At 42.2% G+C, this 13242-nt stretch overlaps 1 protein-coding gene across 2 annotated transcripts in view; it reads left to right on the plus strand.

The window, feature by feature from the left end:
- RAB27B (RAB27B, member RAS oncogene family) overlaps positions 1-13242 on the plus strand; it is a 148085-nt gene that overhangs the window by 85696 nt on the left and 49147 nt on the right. Inside the window, exon 1 of one of the 2 annotated variants that reach the window (XM_043558882.1) lies at positions 5185-5569. The exons of the other annotated variant lie outside the window; for it this stretch is intronic. The gene's annotated coding sequence lies outside the window, so the exon portion shown is untranslated. Of the gene's footprint in view, positions 1-5184; positions 5570-13242 lie in introns of those variants that run through there. 2 annotated transcript variants of the gene reach the window in all.

The following is a 13242-nucleotide window of genomic DNA, read 5'->3' on the forward strand; positions in this document are numbered from 1 at the left end:
TGGGGCACAAATGAACCATGAGATCATGACCTGAGCTGAAGTCAGATGTTTAACCAACTGAGCCACCCAGGCACCCCAAAATTTAATTGTTAATTATTATTCACATTGTGGTTCATGGTTACTCTCTTGTCACTGTTCCCATGATTCTGATCATATCTAAGTTGGGACAAAGTGGTATATTATCATTATGTATCTTTCCTCTCAGAGCCGTTTCTCCCCCTGGAGTTAGTTATATTCTTTTTCCAATCTGTTTTGTAAACTTTGTATCTATTTTAAGTTATTCACGAATGGTCTTTCAAACAGTAACAGTCAGAATAGTCTAACTGTTGTTGCAAATAAGTCCAAAAATCTCAGTGGCTTTATATGGTGTAAGTGTATTTCTCGCCCCTGTCACGTCCAATGTGTGTGGTAGCTGGCTGGGGCTTCTGTGCCATCAGGGATGGCACAGTATGGATCATTCAGAGCCATACTTTCCTTTCATCTCAGGGCTCTGTCTTCTTTTTTTTTTTTTTTCAACGTTTATTTATTTTTGGGACAGAGAGAGACAGAGCATGAACGGGGGAGGGGCAGAAAGAGAGGGAGACACAGAATCGGAAACAGGCTCCAGGCTCTGAGCCATCAGCCCAGAGCCCGACGCGGGGCTCGAACTCACGGACCGCGAGATCGTGACCTGGCTGAAGTCGGACACTTAACCGACTGCGCCACCCAGGCGCCCCTCAGGGCTCTGTCTTCTAAGGCTGCAGAGTTCTTTACTGAGCGTTGTGTCTGGATACTAATAAGGAAAAAGGGAAGGCATGGAGGGTCTCATAGGCCAATCCTGGGAATGGCCTAGAAGTAGCATACATCACAGCTGCCCGCATACCATTGGCTAGAACTCAATTACATGCCTCTCTCCCTGAAAAGGGCTAGGAAGTGAAATCTAGTTGGGTGCTCAGCAAAAAGAGGACAAGGAATCAGATGAACACTTCCAGTCTCCACTGCACACACATTTATCAACAATGTTTCAAATACTCTTTCTGGGTACAAAGAACTCTTTTCTGGAACTCTCTGGGATTCCCATTAGTCAGAAAAATTTCCCCTTTCTCCAATTGTTCTATTTCCCTAGGCTTTTTGTTCTGTTTTCCTGAAGATTTTTCAACATAATCTTATAACCTGTCTGTCAAATTCAAAAACTTTTTGAGTGTATTTTCAATTTTGAGAGTTTTTTCCTGTCTTGCATGTAAATTTCTTTTTAATTCATCTTCTATAGGAGCAGAGTGAAAATACGTGTTCATCTGATAAACCACAAATTACTCTGGTTTACTTTCTCCAGAAAACAAACTTCTCATCTCCTGGAGGCTGGGTTGAACAGATGGAGGAACTTATGGTTGGTTGATTGCACGGCAGTGGGGAAGGAAGCTTTGGGTCCAAGCATTCGGTATACAGACGTCTAAGCAAACCCCTGTGTTCACCCTACCACCTGGCCTCCCTCTATGGTGGTATTTCTGCCTCTTAGGCCTGAGTCGCCCAGGCTAACGCACAGAAAATTGTCTTGTTTCTTATCCATAATCTCTCCTCCAGGCAAGCAGTGTGTAAACTCTTCTCTTCCAGGTCAGTTACGAGTCTGCATCTGATTTAGGTTCTTTCAACCATCTACTGCAGTTTATTTTGTCTTTTGAGGTCTTCTCTCCCTTGTATTTGTCTTTATGACTCCATAACATTTAAAAATCCATTTATTCTCATGTTAGAGGAGTTTGGGGAAGACGGGATGAAACACATGTGATCAATTTGCCATTAAAAAAATTTTATTTTTTATTTTTTAGAGAGCAGGAGAGAGAGCACGTGCGGTAGAGGGAGTGAGATAATCCCAAGCAGGCTCCACAATGTGGAGCTCAATGTGGGGCTCGATCTTACAACTGTAGATCAGGACCTGGATGGAAATCAAGAGTCAGACCCTTAACTGACTAAGCCATCCAGATGCCCTCCGTTTGTAATTAAAAAAAATTTTTTTTAGTTTATTTATTTATTTAGAGAGACAGACCACATGCGAGCAAGCAGGGGGAGGGGCAGAGAGAGAGGGGATCCCAAGCGGGCTCTGCACTGTCAGCACAGAGCCCGATGCAGGGCTTGAATTCATGACCTGTGACATCATGACCTGAACAGAAATCCAGAGTTGGATGCTTAACCGAATGAGCAACCCAGGCACCCCTGCCATTTCTAACTAGAAATGTACATGTACATTATGTATCTGTTTGCCTTAGGGCTGTATTTATTGATTGATAAACCTATTGACAATTTATGTCTATTTAATTTGTGGTACATAAACTTAAGGTACGGGAAGGCAATTATTTTTTTTAAATGTTTATTTATTTTTGAGACAGAGGGAGAGATGAAGGGGCAGAGAGAGAGGGAGACCCAGAATCTGAAGCAGGCTCCAGGCTCTGAACTGACAGCACAGAGCTGGATATGGGGCTCGAGTTCATTAACTGCAAGATCATGACCTGAGCTGAAGTGAGATGCTTAACCGACTGAGCCACCCACCCACCCCGGCAGTTATTTTTGATTATGACACATAATGCTGTCACTTTGTTTTCACTGGTTTTGCACGGTCTTTTATTCTGCTCTACCTCTAGTCAAAGTGGCCTTCATGAGATGGTCCAGAATCATTTCTTTTGTTTTCCCACCACCGTCTCCTCCTTGGAACCTGTCTTCCCACAGGGAAGGAAAAGTTCCACCACTCTCAAGTGGCTGAGTAGACTCACTACGTAACACTAATGCCTCTGAGCCTCAGAGCCCAAAGACAGGACTTAAGCGGCAAGCTACTCCAGGAGGGCTGTCCCTGCAAAAGTGGACCCATCAGGCAGCTGGCACGCTTATCTGGGGAAGGGTGACAAGAAAAGCAGAGGATAAATGTCTATTAGACTTTCTCACAGCAGGAACTTTTTCTAGAAATACTAGGGAGGCAGCACTGTGTGGTGACCACCGTGAACCCTGCCTTTGGGATCTGCAAACCTGAGTTCTTTCTTCTTATTTTTTTAATGTGTATTTATTTTTTGAGAGCGGGGGAGATGCAGAGAGAGAAAAGGACAGAGGATCCGAAGGAGGCTCTATGCTGTCCGCAGACAGCCTGATGTGGGGCTTGAACTCACGAACTGGGAGATCATGACCTGAACCAAAGTTGGACACTTAACCGACTGAGCCACCCAGGCACCCCAGCAAACCTGAGTTCTACCTTTATGGATCTTCATGATTCTGGGCACATTGTTGGGACTTTCTCAGCCCTCATTTTCTTCCTTTTTAACATGGGAAAAATAAAAATAATACATGTTGTGTTGTGAAAGCAATAAAGCAGTGTTGTGCAAGTCAAATGAGATAATCTCTGGGCAAGGCTTTTATAAACTCCATATGGGAAATAATAACTATTAGGATTAATGTAAGTGAATACATAAACTGGGTGAAAAATTCATATTTTTCACTGATTAGTACAGAGAATTATTTATTTATTTAGAATCACTTTAAATTAATATGCTGCATACAATGGAATAAATTCAGAGTAAAGTTCTTTCTTTTATCTCTCTCCAGGCCCAGGGACACATACTTGTTATATACTCAGATATTGCTGATGGATGGAAAACAGATTTACCATAAATATTCCCAGCATACATATTTTGAAAATGTACAACCCAAACCTCCTATACTTCCTCTTAGTAGATCAGAATAATTTTTATTAATCAGGCCTTTGGGAGAATGGAGTAAATGAGTGCTACAAAATAGCACGTACGGACAACATGTATATAAAATTTATCTTGCCAGACACTATTGTATGTACTTTGCTGATATGATCTCATTTACTCAAAATAACACTAGTCAGGCATTTTATTATCCCCATTTTCAGGATAAGAACATTGAGGCACAGGAAATAGGACTTCCACGTTTTCCTAATTGAATAGATAGAATCTTGTGCGACCCTCTAATTTCTCCCATTGTCCTCTCTCTCTCTTTTTTTTCAGTTTATTTATTTTGAGAGCGAGACAGAGACCATATACACATGTGTGCACAGGAAGGGAAAAGAGAGGATCCCAAGCAGCCTCTGAGCTATCAGTGAGCTCAATATGGGGCCTCAATCTTACCAACCAAACTGTGAGGCCATGACCTGAGCCCAGATCAAGAGTCTGACTCTGGGCGCCTGTGTGGCTCAGTCGGTTAAGTGTCTGACTCTTGGTTTCGGCTCAGGTTCTCTGAGTTCGTGCCCTGCATCGGGTTCCGGGCTGACAGTGTGGAGCCTGCTTGGGATTCTCTCTCTCTCTCCTCCTCTCTCCCTCTCTCTGTCCCTCCCCTGCTTGTGCTCTCTCAAAATAAATAAATATTAAAAAAATAAAAAGAGTCTGGACTTGCATTTGGTTTTGGTTTGGCCTCTTCCTTCACCTCCACCCACAGTACTTCTCAGCAAGGTGCTCCCCAGCTGGTAATGGCTGTGCCTCCCACACCGTCCCTTAAAGCACCCTGCCAGAACTGGGTCAAACAATTAAAATTTAAATAGCATCTCATTGTTTACGAACAATGGTTCGGAACTTTGAAATTTTCTTCACAGAGGACTAATTGAGGTGCTATTATATGTATACAACCTTGGTTTCTTCACAGAGGATTAACTGAGCTGCTATGATATGTATACAACCTTGGTTTCTCCCTCTTACCACCAGTGGGTTACCTAGGGATGTCGGAGTCTGCCTCAAATGTGACCTCAGGAGAGCCAGCCAGGAACTTTGTTGTGGACAGAAGGAGCTGGAAGTCTCTAGAGCAGGGTCTGCCACAGAGTAGGTACTTAACCCATATTGGTTCAGTGAATGGGTATGCTCTTGATTTCCTTTGACCTCATAGACATGACCTCTATAATTTACTACCCTCCTGATCTCTGAAGTGACGTTAGGAGGATGGTGCGTACTGATTAATGCCTTCACATGAACAGGTTCTAGCTTTTAAAACACTGATTTCATTAAGTCCCCTTTTATTTCCCGGGGTCCTTCTCTGTTCTCCACCCGCAATTCCGTGCTCTCCCCGCAGCTCATGAGACTTCCCCCAGGAGGAGAAAATGCGATGCGTTGGAAGCAGTTCTCACAGTGCCCTGGGCGCTTTGAATGAGAGATTATCAGAGAAAACACGGGAACGCAGAGGAATAAAAATGAGCTCGCTGCGAGGGCCTCCAGCCTGGCAGTGTGGGGAACGTATCCAGAAGCCCAGCGCCTTTGAGTCACCGGCAAGATCTGCCCTAGGTGAGCTCCCGGCACATCCGCGTTAGGACCGGGAGACACGCCTTCTTCTCGCCCAGACCTTGCAGATCCCCGCGGCTCGGCCGACCCAGGGGTGGTGCTACCAGTCCTGCCACCGGCAGTCCCGACGGGCAGGGGCCGGGGACCCATCCCGAGCCACAGGCTGGAAAGCGGGGAGCCGTCCCCATGAGTGGCGCCCGGTAGAGCGGATCCCGAGCGGCCGCTGGCGTGGACAAGCCCCGGGGCTCACGGGCTTGGGGAAGGGCAAGGAGATTTCTGAAACCCGACACCCGGCCCTCTTCGCGAGGAAACTTCGCCGGCTGGTGAGTTGGGCGAGCCGGGCTGTTCTTGCAGGAATGCGATCCCACCCAGTCCGGCTGTTCTCGGCGGCGGCGGGCCGGGGAAAAGGAAGTGAGACGTGGACGGGAGGCGGCAGGCCCCGAGAGGGGCGAGCCGAGCCTGCAGGGTATGCGCCCTGCGCGCGCCGGGGCCGGGCGCCAGCGCGCGGGTCTGCGGCCGCCGCGGGGACCCGGGGTCTCGGGGACACTCGAGCGGGCTGACCCTGGCTGTTCCCGTATCCGACAGCTGGCTAGGAGTGAACAAACAGCATCCCCTCCCCAAAAAAACCCCGGGCACAGCAATGCCATTTTCTTTCCATTTGTAGCTCGAAACCGGCCAGCATAATCATAATCGTAATCGTAATCATAACCATAATATGCTTAGAGTTTCATTGAAGGGGAAGTCATTTAGTGAGGCAAGCCAGGTAAGTGATAGGACATTTCCTTGCACTTCCTCAGGTGTAGGTGGCCGCAGAGAAATCAAAAGCAATTTCTGTCTTCCAGGTTTGGCTCACTTATTTCCAAACCTGATCCAAGCGTGGCAGCTACTAGGGCGTGTGTGCTTGTTCAAGTGGTCACAGGACCTTGGCTTCCAAGAGTTTCCCACCCAACACAACATTATTTGATCGTTCGAAAGCTGTTGGAGCAGGTGACTAGCGAAAGCTGGAGGCTGCATTCCTGGGGAAAAGCTGTGTTTGGTTAAAGTCACCACACCTGGAACATGTTTACTGGCTTTTTATTTCAAGAGCTAAAATTAAGAGTATAAGGTTCCAGGTGATTTAAATGATACATTATTAAATTAAGCCCAAATTAATAAATGTCGTTCCAAGGTCATTAGCAACAAAATTATTATCTAAGGTAACAGTAGCTATGAATTTTTATTTAGTTCTATTTTTTAAATGTGTGCCGTTCTTAATATTTAGTTACAGTCGTGCATATTCAGTGATATAAATAAATAGATATATGCATGGTTGTATAGTGCTGAATTTGAGAAGTTAACAGAAAAGATGGACTTCAGCATTATAGCCTGGTGAATTCTCAAGTTATTATAAAGTCTACATTGTAGTATGAAGTGAGAGTCATGCTTGGCTTGTGCCGTTCCGCCTAAATAGTTATTTTTCATAGTTTCTCAGCACAATCCTCTACCCGGATGGGATCAGCCCTTCTTTACGGCAAGAGGAGATTCTTATGGATGACCAAAAAAGAGTGATCTTGACAGGTAGTTTAATATTAATAAGACTTTTCTGCTTAAGAACTGACTATGGCCTGCCATAAAATGTTACCATCAGTACTTTCGAAAGGAAGACAAAACATTTCAGATGAAACTGGATGAGCCTGTTCTGATAGTTGCCAAGAAGGGATAAAGGGAATCTGTCAAATGTAAGCAAATGACAACTCTCACCGACCATTTCTGGAATAGGCATATTTGACCTGATAGGGAAGGTAACCCTCGTAAATTGGTCTCAGCTCCTTGGTGCACAGGCTTTATTCTAACATGATCTGCTGGTTTCTGAATTGCTTTTCATTTATTTAACTGTTTTTTTTTTTTTCTGGAAAAGTGGAATTTATGCCAAACTCCAGGTGGTTTAGAGCAGAAATCTGCTCTTTTCCCACCCTCCTGACTCTGGGAAGTTTCATGTTAGGTTTTTGGTCTTTCAAATTAGTAGTATAGAATGAAACATAGACCAACTTTTCACATAAAGCTCAGCTCACAATCAATCCAGTTTCTTGAGTTGATTCATCAGGGTCGGTTAACCAATTATTCAGCTGTTAAGCAAGTAATTGTAATATCGAGATGAAGGAAAACAATTACAGTAGACAGGACAAACCAGGTGTTTCCCAGGAAGAGAATGTCACTTTGTAGAGTTCGTGGCTAAAGGAGAATGCTTTTTTTAAAAAAAAAAAAATTAATGTTTATTTATTTTTGAGAGAGAGAGAGACAGAACGCAAGCAGGGGAGGGGCAGAGGGAGAGGGAGACACAGAATCTAAAGCAGGCTCCAGGCTCTGAGCTGTGGGCACAGAGCCGGATGCGGGGCTCAAACCCAAAAACCATGAGATCATGACCTGAGCTGATGTCCGATGCTTACCTGACTGAGCCACTCAGGCGCCCCTAAAGAAGAATGATTTTTTACTCATTATTAGGTGTAGCTAGAGACGAAGTTCATTATATGGTAGTAGGAAGTAGCAACATTACTAAGCATAATAAAAGCCTATTGTAAAACTCATAAATGGAGTTGAGAGTATTACTTAATTTGTTTCACACAATCATTATTCATGTTCTCCAAATATTAACCTTCTCTCATAGAATGAAGGAAACTTGTCTAGGTTACCAATAATGAGATTAAAGCTCTGTTTAACACATAATCAAGCAAATCTTTAATTAGTTGTCTTTTCTAACTAAAAAAACTGCTCAGTGTTTTAAGAAAAGGGATGGAAGTTTCTTATTCATTTATTCAACACATATTTCTTGATGTCTAGCACTAGTCTGGGCTCTGTGTGGACGGGGTTGGACAAAGCAGACAAAAGCATCTTTGGCCCCACAGAGCTTGCCTTTCACTGGGGAAATAGAGAGTAAACACGATACACACCTGTAATATAAGATATAGTATATTATATCGAATACTATGTTGACTCTATTAGAGATAAGTGCTATTAGAGATAGTGCTAGGAGATAATCTATTAGAGATAAGTGCTAGGAGAAAATATATAAAGCAGAGGAGGCATGCAGAAAGTGTCAGTGGCATGGCCCAGTGAGCGTCGAAACTTTAGATCAGATGCCCAGGGACAGCCTTCCTGAGAAGATGATCTTTGAATATTGGCCTGAAGGCAGTCAGCAGGTGAGCCATGTGGTTGTGAGCAGGAAGAGTTCTCCAGACAGAATGGATAACTAGCAGGGGTTTGTGTGGCATCTTCCAGGAACCAAAGAAGCCTGCACACCTGGAGGAGGGGGGCGGGTAGCAAGAGATGGGGGAGCAGCGATCACAGGGCCAGGTCACAGAGGGCTTTGAGAGTCCTAAGAGACATGTTAAGTTTTGATTTGTATTCTGGATGAGGTGAGAAGACACCATGATTTAGACATTGTCTATTGAAAATGCATTCAACAGATACTTAGCATACTCTGAGCCTTAGTATATTCTTCTAAGTCGGTGGATAATAGAGGTTAATATCATGGAAATTACATTCTTGCTTAGAGAGACAGACATGTAAGTCAATATACAAATTATCAATTATACAACTTTCAGTACTGTTTAAAAAATTTTAGTATCAAATAATGAGAATGACCTGGAGGGGTAGGAGAATGCTGTACGATTCAAAGGAAGCACCTCACAGGAGGCCATCTTTCTAAAAGATCGCCCTGGCCTCCTTGAAGAGAAGACACTGTAGGGCCAGCAGAGGAGAAGAGAGACCAGCCAGGAGGCTATTCCAGCAGATGACAGTGGCATAGATCAGAGTTGGAACAGTGGTCCTGGAGAGAAATAGATTCAGGAACTGTTTGAACGCAGAGCTAACAGGCCTTGCTGACAAATTGGATAAGGGATGGGATGAAGAAAAGGAAGGACCAAAATGATCACCAGACACTGGAGAGATGGTGAGGATGTTTCCTAAGGTGGATAATACTAAGTGAAATAACAAAACCCGAAGGGAAATGCAGAATTCCTTTTTAGCCTTTTGAGGTATGTTTGAGGCACCCATGTGGCAATGTCAGATTGGGCTTTTGGACATAGAATTTGGAGCACTTGGAGGAAGTCACAGCTGAACATAGACATTTGGCAACAAAGAATCTTTGGATGCTGGTTAGAGCCCTGGTCTTGAGCATATCACCTAAGGGCTGTGCTCTGGCTCATTCTCACACTGAGGGATCTTGAAGGAGCCAGTAACAAACTCCCTCCTCCCCCAGAAAAGAGTATCATCATGGAACCCAAACCAGGAAGTGTTTCCAAAAAAAGGGAATGGTCACTTGTGTCAGATGTTGCTAAAATGCAGGTTGTGATGAGGAGCAGAGAGTGATAATTGCCTGTGGCAATTTGGAATCACTGGTAACTTTGACAAAAGACAGAGTTCTTAAAAATAAGACATTCGTATAAACTAACTTTAACAAATGCTGGAAAGAGCATTTCACTTAATCCCTAAAGAGAGACCACTAGGGAAACTTATGAGTCTCTAGCCAAATCAATTTTGAAAACTGGCTCATAGAACAGATGAACAAAGGAACATATAATTAGAAATGCTCACAAAGGTGTTGCATGAGCTGTAAACATAGTAAGAAGAAGAATAAAAACAGAGTGGGCTGAAGCCTGGGAAAACGCTGAGGAGAGCCAAAGATTCTAGCGTAATTTAGAGCAAAGCAGTGAATAAGGAAGTTAGTGGATGTGAGTGAAAGTAGAATCACTCAGTTTCTATTGTGCTTCCCTCTTCTTTCTACATAAAAGAAAATAGTGTTCCAAAATGGGAAGGAATTGACAACACCAAAAGAGAGTTAAAGTCAAAGGGTGTCGAGAAGTTATTGTGATCACAAGTAACTTCTTTAAATGGGAGAGAATAATGCTGGGATTGGTCAAGAAAACTGGCTTGAAGAAATTGTGTTTCAGTTGAAACTGAAGGATGTCTGGATGCCAGTCAGATGGACAGTTAAGAGAGAACAATCCAGATAGAGCAAAAGCACCTGCTGAGTTCTTGACCTGGGTAAGAGTTTGGTGCATTCAGTAAGCTGATAGAGGGTTTAAATGGAAGGCAGGGGGTGGAGAGGGGCACAAGGTGAGGCTGGAGAGACCACTTGGGAAGTCATTGCAGAGACTGGATAGAACCAAAGAAGACCAGAGAATGTGCCACTTTAAGAATTATTTGTTGCAGAGATGGCCTATACTGGGAAGTTGAGCCAGATGACATTTATTACCCCTTGTATCTTATCCTTTATTTAATCCCCTTTTCTAGTTTATTTATTATTTTGAGAGAGAGGGAGCCCTACGCAGTGCTCAAACCCATGAACCATGATATCATGACCTGAGATGAAGCTAAGAGTCGGACGCTTAACCAGCTGAACCACCCAGGCGCCCCATATCTAATACCTTTTTCTGGGGGATGAGAGCATCCCTAGATAAAAGTGAGGGTGAGATGAAAAATGGAGGATAAGGACCTGTGTGTTGTCCTCTGATGGGGAAAACTATACCAACCCCTGGACTTGGTCTCCTCTCAAGACTTGGAGAGGGCCTGGTGTGCATCTGTTTCCTGTGCAAACTGGGAGGAATTCTTTGAATTCTGTGTTGTGTTTTTTTCCTGTAAAACAACTATATGATAATAACTGAGTTGGTGCAAAGATGAATTTCCTTGAATCATAATGTTCTCCTTTCTAATTCGCAGCAGTATTTCTAACCAAGTGTGGTCTTCATGGTTCTCACTCCTTATGGTTTTTCACTCTTTCAAAGTACACTTTGACATTTAAAATAAACACATGCATGAGGCCCAGGAAACCAGAAGCTAGTTTCCTATCAGTTCTTGGAAAGTGTTGAATTAGGATGATTTTAGTGACTAAAACCTTGAAGTCTGCTGTAATCAGTCTAAAGTTGTATCAACATTTAAGAATGTTGATTCTTAAAATCAGTATAGTAAATATCCACACACAAGGATAGTCTTGGCATCTTAAGGATGGAGAACTAATACAAAAGAGAAAAGAAACAATTTGAATTCATAAATATTGACTATATCCTTAAAACAAGAAGCCATGTTTGCATCATAATATTTTATAACGAGCAGAAGCATTTTTATCTGTCTTATTTTTCAGGAACTATGTTTTTTAAAAGTGTAGAAATTGGAATAGAAGGATTAAAGAAATAGTTGAGAACTCCTTTCTAATTAGTCTTTTTTATTTTTTATTTTATTATTACTGTTATTATTTTAGAGTAAACATGTTATTGTGCATGATAACTTGATTCAGAAGATGGAAATGAGAACACGAAGACTTATTGACGTTCTGTACCTGGATAGCATAAACTTTGGAGAAAATGCCATTAGTTAAGTCAAAGTTGACAGTGGTATTTCTTTCAATAAAAGATCTGCTCACCATGTTAAAACTGATAATAACAATTTAATCTCTGGCATAATTTTTATATATCTGAATTTTTTTATTGAAAGAAGTCACAAAGTAGCTATTATGTGTCAGCAGCATATTTGGTATTTTGGTTGTAAAAGATGAATAAGATAATTCCAATTCTCGAAGGACTTAGAATCTAGTATGTTAGAGAGATTCATGAACGACAAGTTTAGTGTAGCCAGGTAAGGTTTAAGCTAGTGGTTTCAATGCAATATTGTGATAATAAATAGGAAGGTAAATTTAAGAGGGTTAAAACCGTAGAGAGATCAGTTAGAAGTGGGAAATAAAGACTGAAGTTCGCTCAGTAATTGTAAGGTTGGAGAAGAGACGTCAGGTTAGAGAAGTAATTAACAAGAGTCGCACTGACCAGACATTGAGAGAGAAGAGAAATTTTTATAAAGTCTCAATTGCTGGTTTTGAGGTAAGAGAAGAATGAATAGTGGTCCCCCAAACTGAAATTATAAAAAAGATGAAGCAGGTTGGGGGAGAAAGACATACTACACTTGGGGTAGCTGTGGTCGTTCAGTTTGATATGTTCAAGGAAATGGCTTCCAGAATCTGAACCTCCTGGGAGAGGTCAGGCTGCTGACAGCGGCTGGAAAATGTTGCTAATCCACAGGACCAGGTGCCGTCCCTCAGGGAGAAGTAGTAGCTATAACATAGGACGCATGATTTTCTTCTGTTTCCATAAGCACTCATCAGCTTTGACTAATAAAGGTATGTGTGTTCTGAAAAGACTTAAGGGAAATGTAAGATTTCATCTAATTATATATATTTATCATCATTTTTATCATTGTTAAACCAGAAGAATATATTAAATTTGCCTTTAGCTATTAGTTTATGAAGATGGCATCATTATCCCTTTTTGTCAGGCAATCGCTTCAAGTAACACTTCCTTTTTCTGTAATTCCGTTCTGTATTCTCTCCCGGCCCCACCTTGTGAAAAATGACTCCTGTCTCGTTAGGAATGTGTTCTAGTAGAGAGAATGGAAGACTTAACAGATCTCTAAAGGGATTGAGTCTATTGATTTTGGCTCATTAACATCATGCTGTAATAACTGATAGCCAGCCAATAGCAATTTTAAAACAAATTGTTTCCCATTTCTTCATTTTTTTCGGTAGCTTTCTTTTAGCTCGGCTGTGACTGAACTTATGACACATTTAATCTCGAGATCTACCTACCAAAACATAAAATGCATCCTGATGTTGTAAAAGAATAATTCTCTAGTTAGGATTACTCTTGCAATTTGCAACAGTATGCAAAATATTGTCAAATGTAAATACATGGCAAATGATTGACCAAGTTTTAGGGAGAGTTATTCTTTCTCTCCTACCTCCCTTTTCCCATCCATCTCCAACCTCATGATAATAGGGTTTCCGGTTCACTGTTTGAAACAGTCTGGGAATATTTTTATTACATTTAAAAACATTCTTTGTACTACCGTATGACTGCCTCTCTCCATTTCAAGTATTTCTGAGTATTAAGTAATCAGTATGACAGCATTCTTCATGCTCCCTTGTCCAGTTGAGGTGTTATCTCCATACCTTCTGGATTTCAGGTGTGTAAAA

Source organism: Prionailurus bengalensis, chromosome D3, assembly GCF_016509475.1.
Source record: "Prionailurus bengalensis isolate Pbe53 chromosome D3, Fcat_Pben_1.1_paternal_pri, whole genome shotgun sequence".
NCBI classification, from domain to species: Eukaryota; Metazoa; Chordata; class Mammalia; order Carnivora; family Felidae; genus Prionailurus; species Prionailurus bengalensis.